This window comes from Coturnix japonica, chromosome 7, assembly GCF_054131305.1.
Source record: "Coturnix japonica strain WE chromosome 7, WE-NBRP24, whole genome shotgun sequence".
Classification (NCBI taxonomy): Eukaryota; Metazoa; Chordata; class Aves; order Galliformes; family Phasianidae; genus Coturnix; species Coturnix japonica.
The window spans coordinates 9,836,038-9,859,915 of NC_140669.1; the positions used below are offsets into that span (position 1 = coordinate 9,836,038).

Below are 23,878 nucleotides of genomic sequence, written 5' to 3' on the forward strand. Positions count from 1 at the left end.
AGTACCCCTTCAGTTTCTAATTAGCACATCTAGGCTGAGCAGCCTCAAGTTTTTCCATGTATCTATATAGAAAACAAGCTAGCGTTAATAAGGCAGACACCTTATAAAATGTGTCTGGGGAACAAAGCTGCAAGAAAAGGCTTCCATTTTGCTGGTCTCTGGGTTATGTGACCTGAAGAGGTGAGCTAACTGTTTTTACAGCTTCTCTGATGATTTGACTGTTTAGAGCTAGCCCAGAGCATGTAACTTTCAGTTTTGCTTGGATGTGATGCTTCTTGTTCCCCTCCTGCAGAAGCTTAAAATGCTGTTCAGGCTACCTCCTGTCCACTATGCATTTCTTACAAGTGCTTCCACTTCCAGATCTGTTTCACCTCCATGAAATGGGGATATCACAGCTATATCAGTTCACTGTAACCCAAGGACAATTGCACAGCAAGCTCCTTGTCTCCAGCTGGGTGTCATCTACTGAGGCTTATGAGACTCATTCTTCTTCTATGCCCTGAAAAACTCGGATTGCTGCAATTCCACCACATTTGAGTGGAACTGGCTCATACTGAAGTTATCTAGGTAGATGCTGCAGTAGTCCACTGAAATCTCACAGGCTTTCACCCTCAGACCCTCACTGAGGAAGGTTATGTGGTGCAGCCTCACTCCCAAGTTAAAGCGGTGGGGTGTGCAGCTGCCAGTGGTGTCTGAATACCAACATCGCATTTCTCCTTGTGGTATTGCCTCCTTGCTCAGCAGCCTCTCCACTGAATTGTCACTTTTGAGAAGGGCAGGACATTCATTAGGCAGTTATTGCACTCCCTGAACATCTGTTCTTTCTTGTGATGAGCAGGAACATTCCCTGCTGCACCAAAACATAGGCTTGGCTTTTAGGACATTGGTCTGAGCCCAGTATAATAAAGAATCTTTTTTTCCATCCACCATTCCAAGCCTATGTTGAAATTCAATTTGGGTTGGAGGACAATCTCTGAAGCAAACAATCCCCAGTGAGTATTTCCAAAGAGGCTTGAATATACTCTTTTGAAGACATCAGTGGTTGCCCCAGGGCCTTTGCACTGCTCCACACACAAGGCAGCCATGAGCATGGAATTTAATGTACGCATTGGTTTCTATATGTCCACAGCATTGAGGGCTCTAGTGTCTGTCATATCCATCATTCTGGAGATTTTTGCATGTGCTAAGCATCTGCCATTAGAGATGTAAGCTTCTTACTCCAGCATCACTTGATGCTTCAGCAGCTGCTCAATTTCCATTCAGGCAAGCCTGTCTATTGCTTTCCACTGCTATTTTGTCTCTAGTCTTGCCCATGGGAGGGATGAGTAAGTGATGGGGAGGAGGTGGGCACCGACAGCTCTGACAGAGGCATGTTTATACTGGATGTTCATGTTGTTCCTCCATATCCAACTGAGAACAGCCCGTCTCCCCTGCGCAGTAAGGGGTGCACAAAGCATTTCTGTGTGTTCAGAGGGATCTGTGCTGATATTGCCTCTGGCTCCTTGCGTGCAGTTGGGAGGCTCAGATGCAGTCATTCCTTTCTAAAGCCCTCACTGACTCAGACCTCCTACTTGTCTCTGATGGGATTAAGCCATCTTGGCTGTGACTTGGGAACCATCTGCAGGCCCAGAGTTCCTTATTTTGTACTTCAGGTACTGGTGATGTTGTGGTAGGGCACTGACTGTGTGCCTGAAGAAATTCCTCCATTCGGTTTATTTTCTCTCACTATGGCTTCTTGTGGCACCCAATGGGATGGAGCAAGAGAAGGAAGTGGTGCAACACTTTCCAGATACAGGGAACTGCTCTGAAAGTAATGCCTCCTATTTTATTATGTTCATCTGTAACATCAGAAGTGGATGTTGGTGGTAGAGGTTGAACCTCTATGGTTCATGCAGATTCTTGTTCATTGCTGATGGAAATGCATAGCTAATGGTGGTGACTATATTGAGAAAGTGTTCTGTAGCTGAGAATTTGCTCTATCAAGCAGTGTTATTGTGCTCTTTGTAGCTGTCATAGTTTCCATGGAAATAAATAGAAGGCAGTACATCTGGAGTGACCTGTGTATAAAGAAGGACTGAAAAAACTTTGTCCCCAACTTCTTTACATTGAGCTGTGGAAATGTCTTATCTTTCTTTCCCAAGAGAAAAAAAGCTTCTTCTCTTTCACATGAGGTTTCTTTTGCAAGCTTACATGTTTCTTTTTGGCTTTACAACACTGTTCATTTGTGCCCACCATGTATTAATGAAGAATCTGAGAAGATAAAAATGAGCATTGTTTGCAACATTTAGATTCTCCTGTTCAAAAGAGCTCTTCATTTTGAATTTTCCTGTTTCTCTTTTGCTTTAAAGCACTCAAGAATGACACAAGCTGGCCTGTTTTGAAGCAGATACAATAATTACTTGATACAAAGTATGTTTTCCCACGATCTGTGCAGAAACCTGTACGTTGGTCTCCTATTACTTTCCCATTTCTTAAAACCTTCAGGAAATAAGAAAATCCTCAGAATTCCTCATAGCTTGATGCACTCGTTTACTAGATTGCAGAGTATTTCAAGTTCCAATTATAAGCCATCTCTTTGAGTGCTCAGTGGACACACTCCAGCCCACATCATGACTTCTCCCCATCCCTCCCATCTAACCCGCCTTTAGTTGGCCTCTTCTCTGCTGCTATTGCCACTTTGAAAGCTAGCTGCCCTAATGGCAGATTTTCTGTCTTTCTCTGCAATGCTTTGCTTGGAGCTATGCTCCAGCAGCACTGCTGTTGAAAAGAGTTCCCAGTCCCTTTGGTTTCTTGGCTTTACCCACAATGGAGCGTGGAAAGTATCTTGTATTATGTTCAACAGGGTGTGGGGGAAGAAACCAGTCACTTCTGGTCGGAAGGGAACATCTGATATGCCAAAAACAACCAGCTCAGCTGGGATTCCCATTCCAAATTAGATGTGATGACTCAGAAAATCAAGAAGATAATGAGCTGTTTATGAACAGGTCCTGTTTGTTTACTTTGCCTCAAAGCTGTGAATGGCCTGTTCACCAGAAGCATTCTGGACTCTGACCCTATAGAGGGTGAGATGAGCAGAGATGAGGCCATGGCCTGCAAAGGGAAATGCGCTGTTTTCTGAAAAGCAAAGCCACCTGAGAGCTGGCTGTCCCATGAGACTGCATAGAGGACACTCAGTTCACGACACTGAATGAGTACGTGTCCTTGTTAGGCCTGTACTCTAGGAGAACACTATAAGGAACACTACCAACCCAACGCTGACCTTGATGGAAGGCAGATTTCCAACTAGAGTGAAAGAAAAAGAACACAATTTTCCTTTCATCCACTGTCCTGGCATCTGGTCAGATAGCAGTCAAAGAAAGCTGAAGGCCATAATGCAGTTCTGGGAAACAGGAATACTTTCTTACATGAGATGCTGGAAGAATGTCTGTCCTAACATGGCCTCTAGGAGTCTCCTTTATCTAACTCCAGTTTGAAATACTTCTTAAGGCAAATAACCAGCCATGAATTAAATGTTCCCAATGACAGAGATACCATCCCCAGCACTTAATTTTTCTGTTGTTGTGAAAATTCCTTTTTGCATTATCCCCTATTATATCCTGCCTTATTGTGCCTTGTCGTACTTCTTGTAACTAAACTGAGACACCCCCCATTACTTTTAGCATATGGAGTTTGCTCCCACGAAAGAACAGAAGGGATGAACACTCAGTACGTTCAAACAAAGGAAAGGGTTCTGAATTTGTCTGCCGTGGAGCACTTTCTACAAAAGGGCATAGTTCATCTCCCACAAAAGATGGAGTCAGGGGCATGCTGTCTTTCACACAGGTTAATTCTGCAAAACGAATGCTCATCATGGCTGGTTAAAGAGGGAATGGGAGTTGTTTGTCTTTTGTAATAAGAAAAAAGAAATGATCTTGAGGGAATTCAAATGGGGTCAGTTTAGTGGCAAAGCAAGGCAGGGTCAGCTCTGATTCAGGGTTCTGTCTTATACTTGTGAGAGCTGATGAAACAGAGCCCAATCCTGAGAGATTCTGGAACTGATTATCTTGCTTACATAATCAAAGAATGGGTTTACAAGAAGTTTTCCAGTAATTATCGTATTCACAGGTGATGCCTACGTGTACACCCACAGCTTCTTGCAGGCAAATATGTTCTACATTCATTACTTTTGTTTGTTTTTTTGCTGTTAAGATTTGCATGTGCAAAAAATAAGTGTTCAGGCTTTGTTTGCATAGGCAATGAAGGGAATATATAAACTTACTAAGCATTTGGTTTTTTGATTTTGCATGTGGCACTATAGGCCCTCCAATCACTGCACCAAGCACTCCAATCACACAGGGGAGGTCAGGAAAACATCAGGGAAAAAGGTATTTTCACTATAGGAACAAAAGCTAGCATCTTTAGCACATTAAATAGTGCTCGTTTGTCACAAGAAGAATGCTCTGTTTCTTTGCTTTTCCTGCAAATAACCTTTAGGATTATACTTTTGTGGATATTTCCATCACAATGGAATATGTCCTGCTTTTGTCAGCACTGCTTTTGTAAATGAATTGATAGGTCCTCGGAGGTGGACCGAAGCCAAACAATTTGGACGTGTGTTTGAACTCACCAAGAGGCAGTTCTGAGGTATTTACTTATTCTATTACAGAGAAGCAGCTCAAATGCAAAGTGCAGTACAGGGTAAGGCTCTGGTGTCTACAGGTAATGAATCGCATCCACACAAGGCAGTGCTATGGAAACAAAACTGTCAGCCATGACAACAAAAACACGAGCCCCTTTTCAAATGTGCTAAAATAGTAACTACAAGGGCTGCTCCGAAAGTAATGCCTCCTACTTTATTATGCTGGCCCACGATGTTGGAGGCAGATGTTGGTAGTATGGCAGCAGAGACTGAACCTTCCCACCAGTTGCTGTGTGAGAGATGGCGGTGGGGCAGTTTGATGTGGAAGTGTATTTGAAGTAAAAGTGTGGAATTTAATTTCTCCATACAGGGGGGGTGAGGGGGGGAATAGCACCTGCAGAATACCGCTGTTAATTGGATATGTGGAAAATTCCTCCCTTGAATTATTTGTATTTCAAGTTGTCTTTTAAGATGTATTGTCACTTGTTGGATTGACCAGGTGACATTTTTAATCTAAGAAATGCTAAAAGTCCATCTGAACTGCTAAGGGCCAACAGAGACTAAGATTTTAGCATAAAGCATCCTCAGAACAAATGCCAAAATTAGTTTTTCCTTGCAGTTTTCATTCCAGTTATACCTCTATGTTCATAGGGATGTTAGCACCTGTATGTCAGATGAGGTACAAACTCAAATTAGAACCCAATCACTGTACCAAACAGACACCATCTACATAAGTTATGGAAAGACAATCTAATTCATGTGCCACCAGAAGCTTCCATAATGCTTTGTCACGTTCTGATCTAAATTCCTGGTCTGGAGTGTTGCTTTTCAACAAAGGCAAACATCTCCCCATCATTGACATTGTGGATCAGTTATGTCAGCATTTCCCTGTCAAAGATCACAGTGAGAAGCTCCTAGAGACCTCAAAACAACTCAGCTTTGAGCTTGAAAGACAAACAGATAAACAAAAGAGAAAGAGCCTGAATACTCTCCATTATTTCTTCTAAGCCTCTTAAACCTTGAAGGGTTTAAAAAGTAATTGAAGCAGGTGGATAATGTGACATTACAAAGGAGCTTATTAGAGGGTGTTGCATTTGTTGTTGCGGAAGCCCTATGATACTGTGGTTTAGGAGATGAAGCAAGAAAGAACTTAGGGCGCAAAGCTGGTGTGAATCGTTGACTCACAGATGTGGTCACAGGACAATCACTTGACTCTGGAGTCTTTGTGCTGAGCTGGGTAGTCGAGTAATAGTACCAGAGGCTTCTGTAAAAAGAGTAAGGAAAAATAAAGAAGAAAGGATGACCCACAAATTCTTCATCTGTGTTAGATAAAATGGAAATAGAAAGAAAGAAGAAGAAAGAAAGGAATTCATAAGTACTTTCAGCCAACTGAGATCTGTTTGGTGTGACCAGCCTCCCTGCCACAAAGGAGAAGATTCTTCCAGTGACACAGAATGAGTCACAGATAACTTTATCCCAGGGCAACTCCCATGACTTGAACAGAAAACTGTGGAGAGAAGAAAAAAAATGGTACTTCAACTCCAGTACAGTCTTTTGCATGGGACATTTTATTTCAAAACTTAACTGGTGTGCTCTGATTTTATCCTCCGCTTCTGGGGGAAAAGAGGACAAGTGTTCTATTTGTTTGTCTCCTGTTACCAGCTATTTTCAATCCTTTTCTGTCAGGATTGACACCTTTCCAGTAGGTTTGTGGCCAGATGAGAGAAAGAGAGGCCGCACCAATCCATAGGAAGAGCTGTGTAATGACCCCCAAAAAGCGCTGCCAAGGGAAACAAGCTTCCTCTCATTGAACTGCCTGCTAAGATACTAAGCACAGCTTGACCTCTTGCCTAGTGCATCAGCATGGAGGGCTGAGCAGCTGCTGTGGCTCAAGGCTCGCCAATGTGAATTCTTCCCTGTGTCCTTGTACCTACCCAGCTCTGGGGATGGACTCAGTGATTCTTGTGCGTCTAAGTGGGATGTTCTGTGGTCCCTTGATGTAAATGCAATGCTTGCTGTAGAAGGCACGTAACTTGCAGTGCAGAGCCAGCCTAGGGCATTTCTGCTAGGAAGAGTGTTAGCCTTTAGGGACACAGCTGAATGGGGAAGTATGAACTAGGATTCTTCTGCACAGCCTTTGAGGTCTCAAAGGAAGCCATGAAACAGGAGGAGTGCAGAAAGCCCTGCTGGAACTCACACAGCCTCCTCCTGGCTTTCACTCATGTCCTCTGCTTTGTGTGAGAAGCCCATGCTCTGTGCTGGCCATCTGGGACAGCATCATTCATATTTGTATTCTGACATTCAGCAGTGATTAAATGTATTCTGCAAATAGCAAAAACCTAAAAAAAAGCCAGTGAAACAGCAGGGATAAGTAGATGCATTTCTGATCTCACCCAGCAGTGCATCTATAAACTATTCCCTCTGTAATTTTTGTTCTGACTTTTTCACCCACTGTTCCTCTCACCAGACCTCCTTCTAAAGCTGCTGTGGAAGAAAATAAGTTTCACTAATGCTAAAATCAGTGGGGTTTCAGTTAACTTAGTGCAGAGAGTTAAAAGCTTTTGGATCCTATTGTCCAATAGAGATGTTTCATGGAATATGAGTCCACCATTCCTGAAAGCGGGCTGTAGTTACCTAAGAACACTTTGAAAGTACTACTTTTGGGGCTTTGCCACCACTGTATGCAGCTATCAGTCTCATTTTTAAGATCTGGCCAACACAGATCCTTTAACCACTAATTTCATACCTACAGCACATCCCAGGTGTATGGAAATGGCTGCAGTGCAAAACCCAGTTACTGCTGGTCCCTACCTTGGAACACCAAGAAAAACACATCCTTAGCTCAGCTGCTGATACCCTGAACAAAGCACTGTAGATCTTGGTGAGGCTTTGACCTTAGTTTTTTCCATAAGCTCAGCTGGTTGCTGACTTGTGCACCTTTCCCATCACTGGGTGCACTCCAAGCTCACTGTGGTGCCCTGTATTGGGAAAGGCCGCGGCTCCGGCTGCTGGCAACACACAGAGGAGATCACTGAAAATAAATAGAGATCAAGCAGCCTGGTTTTCATAACCTCGGTTAAACGCAGGGGGTGAGGAACCCAAAGCAGGAGTCATGTGAGTTCAAGAAAGGCAGAGGGTAACCTCTGAGGAGCTCTTTTCTTTGGCAGTCAGAGGGGAGGATGGTGCACAGAGGAGGGAGGAAGAAACATTTATGGAAATTTTTGGTCCTCTGTGCACAGCAAGTCTGCCCTTATCTCCTTCTGTGGGTCTTATAACAGAGCTGAAGTTCCTCACTGGTGCTGACAAAGTCAAACTTCCAGAGCTTCTGTGACAAAACGTTGTATCGTAACTCACCCCTGCCTACAAAGCAGAGGCAAATTAAAGGTGAACTAAAGCTATGGAATTGCTCATTTATCTTGCTTGCTAGCAGAGGCATAGAAACATCCTCCTCCTGCTCTTCAACTGGAGCATAATCTGAAATTTCTCCCCAGATCAGGACAGGATAGTGGGAGGTTTGCCCTATTCAGCCTGTGGTGCATTGTGTGGGATCAGTGTGTTTCTTTGGCCCGAAGTGGAACATCTCTCTTCATGTGAATTTTGAAGAGCAGCTTCAATCTGATTGACAAGGATTTTAGTATTTGTGAGTTGGAGTTAGTTCCCATAATGACTTGACCGGATATCACTGCAAAAGTCCTCAAAAGTCTCCAGCATGTATTAGAGCAGTTCTTATATAGCATGTGCCACTACATGCAATATATCAAGATTATTTTTGTGATGTAAATCAAGCAAATACCTAGACTGTGAGGCTAGACATAGCTTATAGTAGCTCCTTTTCACCTCACTAGATTTTTGTTACTCTAGAAGTGAATGCAGGTTAGCATTGTTATGGTCAGTGCTTTGGTGTTTTGACTATGAAATTCCATTCTTTGTGCAGGAGGGCACAACTTTGAACTTCTACACCGTGGTGGTTGTCATAGCTTAGGAACAGCTTGGTTTGTCTCAGGACAATCACAGACAAAACCTGTCCTTTGTCATTCCTGAGCCGTGTTGTGTCCAACCGGACCAAAGAAGTCTCCAAAGAAGTTCACATCTCAGGCTTTGCTTTCTTTTCTGATAGAAAGGATTTTCTCTTGATATCTAACCTGTACATCCCTTGCAACACTTTAAGTCTTGTCCTCTGCACCTTGGACATAAAGAACAAATCGTTCTTGTCCTTTTCATCTGTCTTTTATGTATTTAAAAACTGTTATCACATCCCTTCTCAGTCAGATCTTGTCCAGACTAAACAACACCCTTCTTTCAATCTCTCCTCATTAGTCACGTTCTCTCAACTTGATCATCCTTGTTGGTCTTCTTTGGATGCTGTCCAACCAGGCTCATCCTTCTTGAACCATGGTGCCTAAAATTGGAGAATGTACAGCAGAAAAATTACCTCTCATGTTATGCAGATGGTTTATATATCCCAGTATGGCATTTGCTTTTTTATGGCACTTTCAAGTCTTCTGATTTCTGTTCAGCTTGTGATTCACAGTTGTCCCAGATCTGTCTCTGCTGATTATTTCTCATCCCATATTTGTATATCTGAATTGTTTCTGACTAAGTAAAGAACAATGCACCTTGTATTTGTTCTTACTGTATGTCATCCTTTCTCTTCCCAAATTCCCAGATTATTCTCCCACTTACATTTGATAATTCTGAACTTTGAGCCCTTCTTCTTCTGTGCTTACAGTTCTTCTCAAATTGATATTGATGCTAATTTAATTACCTTGTTCTCCATTTATTCCATCTTGGTGATTAATTATCCTGAATAGTAACAGGTTCAAATTTGATCCCTGCAGAATATTAGTGGGTACATTCCTGCAAAATGATGAGGATCTGAATCCAGCTTGTTGGTACCCAAATTTGGACAAAAACCTATAGCTACACGCTGATTCTCAGCATTCTTCAGCACCTGAAGTTATCCTAACATTGTCATGAATCTAGGGAAGCTTAAAAGTGCTGAAGATCAAGCCATCTATAACATTGCCTATCAAAATGTACATGCTCTGTAGTCCCAGATTAATTAACATATTCCCCATCATTCTACTTTACCTTCTTAACCCACTAATGTAATGAAAGATAGACTGTAGGCTGGGACAGGTGTTATATGTGAGCTAAAATGTCATAACCAAACCCTGATGAAAGCAAGGTAGCAGATTGTTAATTTCTGGGGAGGGTATAAACAAACTTCCAGTGTCTAAAGCACTTGTTCAGTATGTCTTAGGAATTCAGCCCTCACCTTCTGCTTCTGCAGTTGATTCAATTTCAGCAAACGTACTCTTTATTCACAGTTATTTCCTAAATAGTTCTGATATTTGTCTATGTCTTCTAATTGTGTTTCTTTTCTATGTATATATAGTTATATTTTCCTATGCATAGGAATGTTTTTCTATCCTGTTAGTGGGGTATCTGGTTAGAAAACTTTTCTGTCCCATTCAGGAGATTGGGAGCCCATAAAATTTTTTCAAGATTCATATATTGAGACTCTACAAGCTAAGCTTTTGTAGTGTGATTGATCATAACTAAGGGCTCTCCAGCTGGCATTTCATCCCTGAATGTTCCTTATCACAGGCGGCTGCCTAGGGACAAGACCAAACATATACTCCACCTGTTAAACACAACAAAAAGAAAGAGCAACTCAGAGAGATCCTCACTGGCAACGTGGCCCATGTGTGTGTTTTTGTTCAGAGCAACTTTTTCCTAAACCCTGGGGAGACCCAAAACCCATTTGTACAAACCCAGATGGAGAAAGCTGAGATGCCTGGGAAATTGAGCCCTTTCAAGCAAATCGTGATGAACTCCCATTTTGCAGGATTTGACCAGTAACCTCTGAGTCACAAGCAGGGTGAGAAATCACCTTCCTCTTGTGTCTGTGAATCTGGTGATGAACAGCCTCTGTGGCTTAGTCCCCAAGGCCAAAAGTCTTGCGATCTTCCTCAATTTGTATTTTTACTTTTCCTCCCACATCTCCTCCTTCTGGAAGTCACTTATCGTTACCTCAGGATTGTTGCCAGATTTCCTTCTGGCATTACTTCTCTCTCTCTCTTTTCTGCAATCTTTGCTTGTAAGGTACCTTAATCGCTTCCCATGTCAACTACTGCAAAGCTCTTTTTTATAGCCCTCGTAAATACTTACTGGTTTTATATATATTTCCTCTCTAAACTTCAAGGGATGCAGATCATTGCTTAGAACGGCAGAGGTGGGAGGGAGGAGGGGGGGGGGCACTGATTCAGATCTCCACATGACTCAGGCATGGCAAAGTTTCCTGCAAACTGAGATGAGATTGGCTCCTTTATTAGGATGCAAAAAATAATGGTTTGCAGCTCTGGCTCAGCGTTACCTTTCCTCTCCCAAATATCTCAGAATGCTTGAGGATCGATCCTTTCCAAAGCACAAACCAGGTTGCCTAGAAATCTAAGTTTACTTCTTCTCTTTTCCTTATGAGTCTGAACATTTTGTTACACACTGAACCAGATTTTTTTTCAGCCTTTTGAAACTGTAGATTTTTTTTTTTTAAATCTGCCTGGCAATCAGATTAGTTGTTTTCTTATTGTTTATTAAGCTCCTAAAACAAGTAGTGCACAGATCCAGGCACCACAGTTCACAACTGACCACCTAAATTTCTTAGTGACATCTTCTGATATTGTTTATTATTTATTGGATACAGGTTAAGTTATCAGGCTAATGAGAAAGGAATTTCTTTTTCTTCTGGCTTGAAAACTTCTGTTTTCTTTCCATCTTTAGGCTTTTTATCAGCTGTCTGTAGGGTGTTTCAAAAGTAGTTGTCTTGTCTCAGCACAGTAAACTCACGATCTAATTCCCATAACACTGGTGATATGAAGCTGTCAGGCCAGCCAAGATATTTTTGCTTCAGTATTCCAAATACGCTTTTTCTGCCTTCAAGCAACATTGATTTTATACAGTTTTCCTTCCTGAAAAACTGTTCAGTGATGACCTAGAAGTGAAAAATTCCTCATCTCATTAGCATTTCCACCCAATTCCACATGAAATTTACTTTAAAGTCCAGCTTTGACTAAGCCAAGAGTCAAATATAAGAGCTACAAGGCCCTGATTAAGAAAGCACTTAATCACTTTCTGTGCTTTGAGTTGGACAGATGTTTTCCTCTGTCAAGGACCATATCAGTAGCTGGGGGAGGACTGGGGAAAAGAGTTTGGCTTAAAGCCTATGAGAATTCATAACCCAGAGATACATCTGCAGGACCTTACTAAAACTACTGGTATTCTAGGACTATCAGCTGTCTCTCATTTTGCTCAGGACTTTCCAGGATACTTGCTCAATAAAACTCAGTGGCTTGGGTTGAGTCTGAAAACAGAAGCCAGACGAAGCTCCAGGAGTCGTCCCAGGAGCATCTACCTTTCAAGGAAAACTGAGAGGGGCTCTGAACAACTTCTGCTTAGATTAGATTGCCCTTACTAAATATAGGAAGAGATTTAGTCCTCCGTTTCTCTTGATAAAGCTTTATTTTTAAACATATTTTTGCTTGACCTTGAGGTTTAAAGAAAAAAAAAAGTGAAAGAAACCCTTGATATGATTCCAAGGAACACTGAAGATAAAGCCATGCTGTGGTTAGCTGGGATTCAATGAGTAAGAGATATTGAGCAGTCTCACAATGTCACATCAGCATTGTTCAAGCCATTATTTCCTGGCTCCAAAGGGATATTGAAAAGCACTTCTTCCAGAATTTGTCTAGTTCTGGTCCATAAGGTTTCTCTTCTTTCTCTGGCTTTGAAAAGTATCGTCCCTGTTTTTCCTAACTCCGCAGCTACAGACAGGAAAAAACAGTAGTGAATACGGTCATCAGCATCTTCAGATCTCAGTAATTTGATTTACTGGCTCTAGCACCATACCATGGAGCTGTAGGCATTAAGGTCTCCCGTAAAGACTTGGCAACTTCCCCAATCTGTCAGCCAAAGCAATCCAAATGGTTAAGGAGCCCGTGGCTCTGCTGGGGTGACAGGACACAGACCTCCTTTCTTACCTTAAAAGTAAGTCTTTTTCATCCAGAGTGCACTGTCATGAGAGTATGCTAGAAACCTGCACTGTCATTTGGAAAATGTGAATTTTAAGTCAGGTGTAGAGAAGCTTTCTGAAACAAAGTTTAAAATTGAGGCAAAAGAAGCTGTTGTCTACAGCTTTCACCTAGAAAAACATCACATGAGCAGCATTAGCCATACCCAGATTTTAGAGAAAAACAACCCAAGCAGAAAGCAAAGCTCTAGCTGCAAAAAGAATTTCACTTGAGTATTGATGGTTGCTTATTAAACAATTGAAAACAAGTACAGACACAGCAACAGAAGCACAGGGTTAACATGCGGTTTCGGGACCAACAGGCAAGAAGGATGTGAGTGAACCTTGTACGACCTTGAGAAAAGCAAACTCCCTAGTGACACCGGGACCAGAGCAAGTGCTGTTTGTTGATGCAAAGCTGGTGTGAGCCACGCAACTCAATTTACCTTCCATCCCAGGGGAATGTTAATTTCCACCCCATTCCCTCAGTACCAGCTGGGTCCCCATTGCTAGCACATTCAGGGTCCAGGAAAACCATGCAGATGTTTTCATGAACATAGCAAAAGCCCTCTCTCTCTGCCAGGACTCACACTGGGCTTTCTGTAGGAGCAAATGTATCTGTCGCTTCTAAAGCAATGTGGTTTTGGAGCAGCTCTAATTTAATCTGAAGTTGAGAAATAAAATCCTCCTGACCTAGTTGTTCTGTTCTCCTTACTCTAAACAATTCTGACAGTAAAATGGTTATTGTTTGTCTCTGAACTTGGAATCTCAACCTGAGACCACCATCCTCTACAGTTAATTTCAATCTTGGATATGGTTTAGAAAAGGTTATTCTTCTTATTTTCCAAACCAAAAATGCACAGGCTCTTTATTGAATATCTCAACTCTCAGACTGCTTATAGTTCAAAATAAATAATTTCAGATTTCCAGACTTGTGGGCAGAAAGTACTTTGCAACATACACACATCCTGGAGCTTGAGAATTTCCTACTCTGGAGCACAGCCAGCTGGATTTGATAGCCATGCTGAGATTTAGGTGCCATGTTTGAGAGGTGTACAGAGTCCTGTGACTGAAAAACTTAACTGGGGGTGGCTAGAGCTGCTTGGGTTTTTGTTGTTCAGATTTGCATGGCGCTCATGTATGTCTTCTCATTCTGGAAGCTTTCCACCATGTCTGCTCTATAGCGCAGGCTATTTGAGTGAAATTCATGATCCTTGGAATGTTTCTATTTAATATTCCAGAGCAAATCACCTTAACAAAACAGCAGAATAGTCTTTCTGGACGGAAGTTTTCCTTAACCTGAAAGGCCAGTGCTGAGCTTCCCAGGATGATGCCTATTTTCTGGTTCTTAGGAAGGTTTGTCACCCATGAAGCTGGGAAAATATTACCAACTTCTTTTACACCCATCTGTGAGCATCAGCCACTGCAGCAGCAAACAGTAGCCAGCAATGAACAAAGACCATATGAAATGACATTTCTCCAGAGGTAGAATCTTGAGTTCTGCATTCTGGGATCCAAAGCTGGTGAATATCTTCCTTGTCCAAACTGTTGCCAGGGTCAGATTCTCACTATCCTTAGCTTTAAGTGTCATCGCGTCACTCCTTTTCACATATGTACCTGTATTTTGTTCTACAGCCATTCTTCACCTATATCATTGTACTACACTTACAGTGGTGTGGAAGAAATGCTTGTATCATGCTTGGATCCTGATGTTTACCAACAGTCAGAGGAAGGTTCTTTTATTGACCTATTTTCCAACACACACCATCAGCCACTACACTGATAACATCTCCGGAATAGTTTAATTACTGTGGTACATCCTCACCTGCATCTTGTGAAGAATTGCCAGAGAACAGAACAGAAAGGGTTAAATAATGTGCAAACTTAGGAATAATGTGCAGCCATGTAGAAAATACCTGACTAATAATTTAAAGTGTATTTATAGCTCAAAACAGTTATAATAGAAACAATTCCTGCAGCAGCTTTTACTTTTAAGGGAGCCTGTACTTGACAAATGGCTCACTGAACAGATTGTCTTTGCTATTCGTCATGGAATGTGCCATCCTTACAAGAAAGGAATTTGCTGGTCTCGGTAGCAGTCTAGGCTAACTGTTCAGTCCTCTGCAAAGCCTATGTGCGAAACTCTGAGCAAGACAACTCTTCTCAGAAGTCTTCAGTGGTCTGGGATAATAATTCAGCACAAATGGGAACAGTGCTTGGGGTTAAAAGAGAAAATAATAATGAAGAAATCTTTCAATCCCTTAGTTGCTTTTACACACATCGCCATAAAATGCTGAGTCAAATCACCTGCGTAACTGGTGCCTCTTGGCTCCATTAAGAGATCATACCTTTCCTTAGCTTCAGAACATCTCACTTAGCTCCTTTCTTCTGCATATCTGAACTACCTGCTTTAGTCCCCCATAGAAAGGGCAGAATTTGGATCAGTCTTAGATTTGTTTGGTTTTATTATAAAAAGAGGAACAACTTATGACATCCTAGCCCTGACCCCAATTCTGTTTCTCTCCCTGACCTGCACATAGAATCACAGAAACGCAGAATCATTAAGGTTGGAAAAGACCTCTATCACCATCCAGTCCAACCATCAGCCCATCACCACGCCCATTAAACCATGTCCCTAAGTGCCACTACACATTTTAACAAGACCAGAATTCGTGTTCCTCTTCAGGTTTTAGTTCACCCCTGACTTTGTCAAAGAGGCATGTGCTATAAATGATTAGAGATGAATAGATATTTCATTCAGTATCCTCAATTTCTGAAAATTAGTCTGTACTCAGCTCTTTGCACAGCATTCATCTCTTGAAAATATGCTTTCATCCCCAGTTTTATAATAGGAGGCTATGTTCTCCCTGCCCTTGACAGCACCTTGTTTGTTTTCAAAGAGAAGGACAATGTTGTAACACAAGGCTGGATTTGCAGAGGGTGCGACATGACTGGAGGGAGTCCATAGAGTGGCATATGGGTGTGGGAGGTATCTCACAGCTGGGTAGGTTGAGGTCAGCAAAAGGTGTCTTCGGAGCACGAACTGTCTGAAATGTGATCTGGTCCTCTTCCAGAGCTTGTTCTGTGCTCAGCTTGGTGTACACCCATGCAGAGATCCTGGTGTTTTCTTCTCTGAAGTTTGCTACTTTGCCTGCTGTTCATCATAATTGCAGTTTCTAGCAGAGCACTTTTAACCTCAGATTGCAGAAGACACTGAATATACTGTTATGGTGAGAGACCCAAGAAAGCGCATTCTGACTGTAGGTGCGTGGAGAGGGATAGCAAACCCACAGAGAAAACAAGTATCTGTTACAAAGCTGGCACAAGATAGCTGAGAATCTGAGCAAAGGTACTTTTGTAGTCGTTTCTTTGGGAAGATTGCCCAACATTTGACTACTCAATATTTGACTGCATTAAATTCACTCAAAATATTTCACTGGGTTTGAAAAGGAAAAGAAAAAAAAAAAGTGAAATTCCCCAGAAGGAGTGGATAGAAATTCTTTCAATTCTTTCTTTTTAAAGAAACTGTCATGCCTTTCTTTCTGGAACCTTTCCTCGGGTTTTGGAAGGTGGTGGAAGTATCACCCATCATTTCAAACCCTTCTCTCACCTTAAAGGATCTGTCACTGAGCTGTGCTTTGACGAGTAGAACTAGTGGTAGCAAAAGAGACGGAGCCTTTGAAGTACCTTGCAAAGGCTGGATGCTGCAGACAGCTTTACAAGGTGCCTCCAGTAATCTCATCCCACTAGTTCCCTCTTTCCCATTTTATTTACCAGGATAACATTTTATGTTTGCTATTTCCTTTCACTACAGAGAAAAATGCTTCTTTTCAGGGACTTGAAAACATAGACTCCTTTTTGCTCATCCCTTCCTTATCCATTCCAGCAGAATGCATTCCTGCAGTAGCCTGAGGGGCCTCAGTCCTCTCTACAGCATGTTTATGGCATTCATCTACCTTGTCAAAGTACCTCAGTATGAAGTACAGCCCAGGAACCACCAAACCACATCAAGGTCCATTTTATCTCCTTCAGAGCATAGTCAACACCTGCTCCCAACAAATGGCATCACCTTGCAAAGTCAAAGGATTACTCGACCAAGAAGTCTTTGACCTTTTACAACTGGATTTTTAATCCATATATTGATCCAAAGGGCTGCAAAGCAGAGTCAGATACATTAGAAACTGACATTAAAAAGGGGGGGATTTTACAAAGCTGACTGCTGGTTGGTAGTTTGATCTCAAAGATCCTCTAGAACAAGGAGGAGGGAAGGTATCTAGGGAGAAGATGGTACACTCATGTGATGGCCACTCCTGGGCAGCAGGAAGCAATGACTTCTCCTTCTTCCTGGTTATCAGGAAAAAAAAAACCCAGATGAGCTATGCAGACAGCTTGGTCGTGAGCTTGGTGAAGACAGCCATGACATGCCTCACTTCATGCCAGAGCGGCTGGTGCATCTGCTTTTGGGAAAGGCTTGAGCAGCTGCTCTTACTAAGAACAGTACACCCATAAGACATATGGGATGCGCTCTGTGCTTGACTATTCCATGACTAGACTTGACAACACTGAAGTTAAAACACCTTTTCTATGCCTCTCTTGGGGTCACTCACCTCTTGTTGGGTGCGCTCCCTCCTGTTATTTTTGTCCCTTTAGTTTCACAGCTGCCGTCACATCCATCACAGGTCATATATATAGGCCAGGACAGACCGTAAGGTCTCATTTCCAGCCTCCACAGTGGCATCATAACCCATTTTCCTTTGTGAACAGATCTGTTTAAAATGCTTTGAAACCACAGAAAGGGACAAACTGGGAGATGAGAATGCTGCACCCCTGGCTACTTGGCTCACTGCCCCGGGGGGAGCCAGGGGTGTGGTTACAGTTCAAACCAGGACAGGCTCTTTTTTTTTCATTCCTTCTTTTCTGGCCCCATTAAAGCACAAACTGAACCCATAACGTGAGGAGCAAAGAGCAGTCATCCATGCTATAGCGGAGGATCAGAGCGGGGGTGCCATATTATTCATTCTTTTCTTATGTCTTTCGCAAGGGAACAGAAAATTAGAAAAGAGCCATGCAGAAAGAGAGAAATCAGTGGAAAATCAGATTTCGATGCTGCAAAGGAAAGCAGATGTTAAGAAATTTTTTAAACTTGGAAGTATGTTTACACTTTTTAATTCAAAATACACTGTAATTGCCTTGCCTGCTAGATACCCCTGAAGTCAGGCTTATGCACATGGCTCTGTACTGATGAACTTTGTTGTACCATCTTGTTTAACCTGTTCTTAAAAACGTGCCTGTCTGTAAGTAAGAGGATGGTACCCTGACTGCCCAGGACAGGTAACTAAAATAACTGCCAGGCAATTATTCCACTGAAGCTCAAGGGGAAGATGAATATTTCAGACCAAGCGCGCTGTTGGAAAGCAGCGATTGTGACAGCAAAAGCGATCACCCATAAGAGGAGCCTAAGGGTAGCACTCAGAAGGCCATCTGGCATGCAGAGTGCTCCTGCCAGTGGTCTCTGCTCTGTGTCAAGCTTGGCAACTGTGACATTGCAGAATGATGCTTTGGAAAGAGTTAAGCAAGGCAGGAAATGTGGAATATTTGGGGTGGGAAAAGAATTACTAAAAGATTAATTACAAGTTCTCCTCAGGCTTTGGACCCAGCCCAACGGTCTGCTCCTTCCTCAGAATGTTTGGTCCAGAATGTGGGGTTGAAAATGAGTGTTGGTAATGTCTTTGCAAATGACCTTTCACTGTTACAGGCTACACTGACTATTGGCAGTCTCCAAGCCAAGATTTGGCTCTATTATAACTCTCCTTCTTGCAAAACTTGCTGTCGCCTGAAGTCTTTGGCAGAAGATATGAAAGATGCTTCACAAAATAAAGCAGAAGGGGGTTCCCACTGCTACTAGAGAGAGGTTGTTGCTAGCTCAGCATTAGCCTTTGTAATGTGCTTTTGCATTAGGTATGTTACCCTTCTGGCAGCACCTCCAGGCCTGACTTTTCTCTTTTGTCCACATGTGGGTCTGGGACAGGGGTTGCTCAGGGAAAGGTTCTCACAGTTCCCAGCTAAGTGCTCTCTCCATGCTCTGCCTGCCCACATACTGGCAGATGTTTTGGAGCTCAGTCCCAAGTTAGCCTGTAATCTCACACCTGGTAACCTGTGTTGTGTGGATGTCACCTGAACTAATCTCTCTTTGGGGATGCTGAATTACTGCACTGACCGATGACTGATGCCTTTGTTCAGGGCACTGCAACTCTGCTACAGTACAAAGAGAAAGGCTTAAAATGTGTGTTTGTGAACCATAGTATATGGGAACTGTTGAGTAATGGCCTGAACCACTGATTGAGCAGCTGGGGAAAAGACCCAGTCAGCCCTGGGAGCACAGGTGAAGGCAGTTCAGCTGTGTGACTGGAAGTAAGCGCCTCTCTTAGACCTCATTTAAGGGCTGACTGCCATCAGGGCAGGTTCTCTTTCTGGAGATCTATCCTTGGTGGAGCTTTCCCCTGTGAACCTGGAATCTTCTGATACAGGTGAGCAATCTTCTCTTCCTTTATAGCACCTTCCTACTGTGCCAATCTTTCCATCATTGCACCTCTGTTGTAATGTCTTTCCCATTCTATTGATCTGTCCAATTGCTACACATGGCCTCTTGTGGGGTATGGTGCAGGTAATCATCAGTTTGAAGCACTGAGTGCTGACGTGCAGTTACTTCACCAGAATAACTAAGATTTCTGTCTTTAGGACCTTTTCTTAAGGTCATTTTTGTGCTTTAAAAAAACAGGACCAGGAGTAAAGATTTTAAGGTTTTCTTAAGGTTTGCTTTTCACTTGATGTTCAGTCTTTGACTATATTGTCCCTCCCCTGTAATTTGTGATAATACTGACAGATTTACCACTGCTAGATCACTCTACTTGAGATCTACTGCTCATACCAAAAGGCAAAGCCCTTCAAAGCCTCTGTCAGTGGAAGTTAGGGAAAAGTTACTCTCATTTGTTCTGCATGTGGAGATTACTGCAGCTCTAAATGAGCCATGTTTGCAGGGCAGCCTGCAAAGACTTCCCATTTGCCATTTTCCTTTTCTTATTCAGTTCCTACACTACAGCCAAGGATCAAGCTCCCAATCCTAGAGTAGCCATCTCCTTTATTTTTTTCCATGGTCAGCGTCTTCCAGGCTCCAGAACAAACTTTGAGGCAGCACCAGTTTCCAAGCACAAGCCAGTGGTAAACTCTCATTGATAAACTCCCGGACAACAAATGCGGTGCCAAACTATACCATAAATCCTCCCACTCCTACAACAGGCTTAACTTCTTCTGAAGTTCTCTGAGCTCTTTGTCTTTAGCTGTCCAACTTATTAACTGAAAACTGAGGTCAGGGACTTCCTCAAGCGTTATGCATTTTGGGTCATATTACACATTTAACAAATAGCATCAAAAATCAACAAAGTAATTAATTAAGCAGCCCTGAACTCTTCGGGCACAAGGGCTCTAGAAAACTGCACTTTCTGTTTTGTTCAGCAACACAAAGCAATAAATATTTTTCAAACTTTCACAATATTTTCCTTGTTAAGTGTGAAATAAGATGATTTAAGGTTTTGTTTGTTTCAGTGTTATAAAGTTTCATTAGGTATGTACAGGATGGAATATGGACTTACATTTGCACGGTCAGATTGATGGCTTATTATCTCCAAGTCCCTTAAGTTCATGAATAGCATCTCCTTGGTATTGCCTTATTGGTCTTATGCCACAGGCTTGGACACCATCACTTTGACCACAACTTCTCAAATGCTCAGATGTGTAATATCAGCATCCACAGGCTTGTGTCCAACTAAACCAAGACCACATCCAAGAACCATGACATTGTGTACTTTCTACTTTAAAACCTCTGTCATAAGCAGAAACTGACTGTTGGTAGGCTGAGATACCTCTAAAGCTAGATACATTCCTCAGCAGTTTTCTGCTCTTATTAGCACCTATTCTCTGAGGACCTCATGGCATTTAATGCATCAAGTTGCTCTCCACCTCCTTTGACACATCAATGATGTTAAACCCATGTTTCAAATTAGCCAGATGAATGAACAAAGAGGGAATACAAGCATGGCCACCTTGCACTGATTACCCATCTTCAGAACCTGGCACTGGTTAAAAAACTAGTTCTTGCAATAGTCCTTTTTTGCCCAGTGTCCAATCAACTCTTCAGGTTACATTGCTGGACAAATCCTATCTATGATCATAAAATTCTGTTTTTAAGAACTTGTGGGTAGGTAGCATCTCCTCTGAAAGTTTCTAATGATGGTTTTCAGCACATTCATCAAATCTCACTCTCACATGGGCCAAGTCCCTCACAAATGCCTTACAACTGTTGTTTCCATTTTCTTGTCCACATGAATCAATGGCAGGGGAAACATTAAAACCAACAGAGGGAAGCAGGCAGGCTACATGTTTTCTGATCGCATTATTAGGTTGTATCATGCCTGAAGTTCTCTCAGCTATGATAGCATTACACTTTCTTTTTTTTTATCATTAACAAGCCTTTGAGTGCTCCTGGCAGAACAGCTATATATTTTGTGAGATGGAGAGAAATCTGTGATGCCCAGGGTGACTTCTGCTCTGTGAAAAGGGGCTCTGCAGTGCCTATCTCTGTGCTTTCAGCACAGCTAAGGAAAAATCTTTCCCTTTTGGTATTGCTTGACTGCCTCAAAATCAGATCCTTATGACTAAATGTAGATGGACCTTTCTCTCGCTTTTCTTGGTCTGCACTTTGGGGGGTGTGAGGGGGGAAATCATTAGAGGTTTCTGAGCAATCTGCCTCAAATTATCCATGGGACCGAGTACATTTTGGAATGGCATTCATTGGATTATTTAGTTCTGTACCTTGCCAGCCTCTCTCAGCTGGAAAAAAGTCTGTAAAAGCTACTGCTTCTTTACCTTTAGGCCAAGTCTTGAAGTGCTAAAGCGCAACTCCTAGTAACATGGATCACAATAAAATCCGAGTTCCTTTAATTCACTTTCACCACCGGTTTATAACATTGGGACCCAAAAGGTTGTTTTGCAAAATTAAAGAGGATCAAGTGTCCTGTAAACTTTTTAATACCATGTGAAATTTGAAAGTCTAAATAGCACAGGCTTAGTTGTAGTGTCTATCAGTGCTCGGACATTTAATGAGTTGCATTTTATGAGTCTGTTTTTCCTGGGGACAATAAAAGGATATATGAAGGGGTGAAGTTAGAAGACCATAGCACAGAGTACCTTGCCAGGGTCTGTCTAGCACTTTCCCAAGGGAAGAGTAGGTTAGGTCTGTAGCCATGGTGTATCCTGGGTGATTTTTAAAGGCCTCTGAATAAAAGAGGGCACTGTAGACCTTTTTGTTGAAGTGGAGGTGATGGGGAGACAGAGACAGATATTGGCAGGCATCTGCAACCCGTACAGTTCAATGCACAAATGCAATTACAAAGAAAATGTACATGTTTCTGGCTCTGGTGATGTGGTCCTTACCCCTTTTATCTTATGATTTTAGTTTCCCTCCTTTTCCCATTGAGGGTTAACATGTGGCAAGAGATCAAAAATGTTCCTTACACCATTTTTCCTCAGATAGATCTTTGCAAAATGTATTTGTAGAGGGCTGAGAGACAGAAGTAAAGAGTTTGACAGCAGCTCGTAGAAAGCAACTTCCTTTTCATGCATCTCCTGACTGCAGGATATTCTTTTGTAATACCTGAATAGTTTTTCATCCCTTTTTGTTGTGCTTCGCTTTTGGTAGCGGGGTAGCTCACCATGTTGTGTATAAATAAATTTGGCTTGTCTTCCTTATTTAGATTATTAAAAATGAAACTCTTGGACATAACTGGAATAGGGAGATATACTAAGTCATACAATAAGCTATGGATGGGCATTCCACTTAGCATTTTTTTCCTGTCAGTATGCAACATCTTCTGTGCAGTCACATATTGAAATGTGTCTCTGGGTCCACATATTACCCATGCTGCATCTATCCCTAACTGCTTTAGACCTGCACCAAATTAACATCATTACACCATTAAGCTTATTCACTACTGAGATTTGACTGCAGCCCTGTGCGCTTGTGGGTAGTGTAGAATGTGTAGCTGGGTTGAACTGGTGGCTCTTCACTCTTCAGGGAACAACCCTTGCCTCTCTTGACCTAAGCTGTGCCTCACTGAGCCATGGATGCTACAAGAGTGCCTTCCAGCTACCAGCGGGTGGCTGATGACTAACTGGGACATCTCCCTTTTTCCAGGGCCAGCCACTGCTTGCCAGTGACAAACCCACTGTGCTGGAGCTTACTGCCTCTGGCATTCCCTGCCTCCCCAGCTCAAAGTCATCAGGCTTTGCTAAACCCCAGATTCATGCAGCTTGGCACCCTCCGTTCATCAGGAGTAGGAGTTCCATCCAATGCATACTGCCGCATACAAGTCGAGCAATAGCTGTGGCAAGGACCAGGCCAGAAGCTGGCCCTCAAGCTCCTCTTTAAACTTTGTGAGACAGGTTATTAGCTTCTGAGACAGTATGATGGGAATGCCATGTACTGGGAGGAACAAGCCAAATGTTTGGCTGAAAAGGAAGGGAGGCAGCGGGAGTTTTACAAGCTAAAAGGGAGGTAAGGAAAAGGCCAATAGAATTAATATGATGCATTTAAAATATCTGTTTCTCCCAAAATACGTCTCCCTTTCCTTCGTTTGCGGCCCCAGTTTTCAAGGTTGGATTGATAACCCCCTGTGCTTGCTATTAAGGAGACAGTGCACAGGTTTTTATTTAGTCCTCATCATGACCCAGAGGCAAGCATGCGTGGGAACACAGAGTGACACTGCTGGGGGAAAAGGGCAGCTGCTTGAATTGTCCTTTTGAGCCACTTCTGCCAAGACGTGGTGTAACATCATACTTTTATTGTCATTGCTACCATCCATTGCAAGTCCACATATGTTTGTGAAACTTCCATCCGGGCTAAGGGGGGTAACATTAATTGGGGGATGCTCCACAGGGACTTAGCCACAGTGTGCCCCAGCAGCTTCCAGGGATCCTGCAGCCCTTCTGGGAACAATAACACCCCCAAACACTGATGCAGCTGAGGCTGGGGAAGGTCTGATGTTGGAGGAAGGAGGTAGGGGTGGGAAGAAAGGAACTGCAATGCTCACACACCCCAGCAATCCGGGGCTTTCTCAGCAGCAGAAAGAGACAGCTTT

General features: G+C 42.6%; 1 protein-coding gene across 34 annotated transcripts in view; it reads left to right on the plus strand.

Annotated features, from left to right (window-relative positions):
- Window positions 1-23,878, plus strand: part of LOC116653662 (uncharacterized) — a 424,046-nt gene that overhangs the window by 319,493 nt on the left and 80,675 nt on the right. The window lies entirely within an intron of this gene.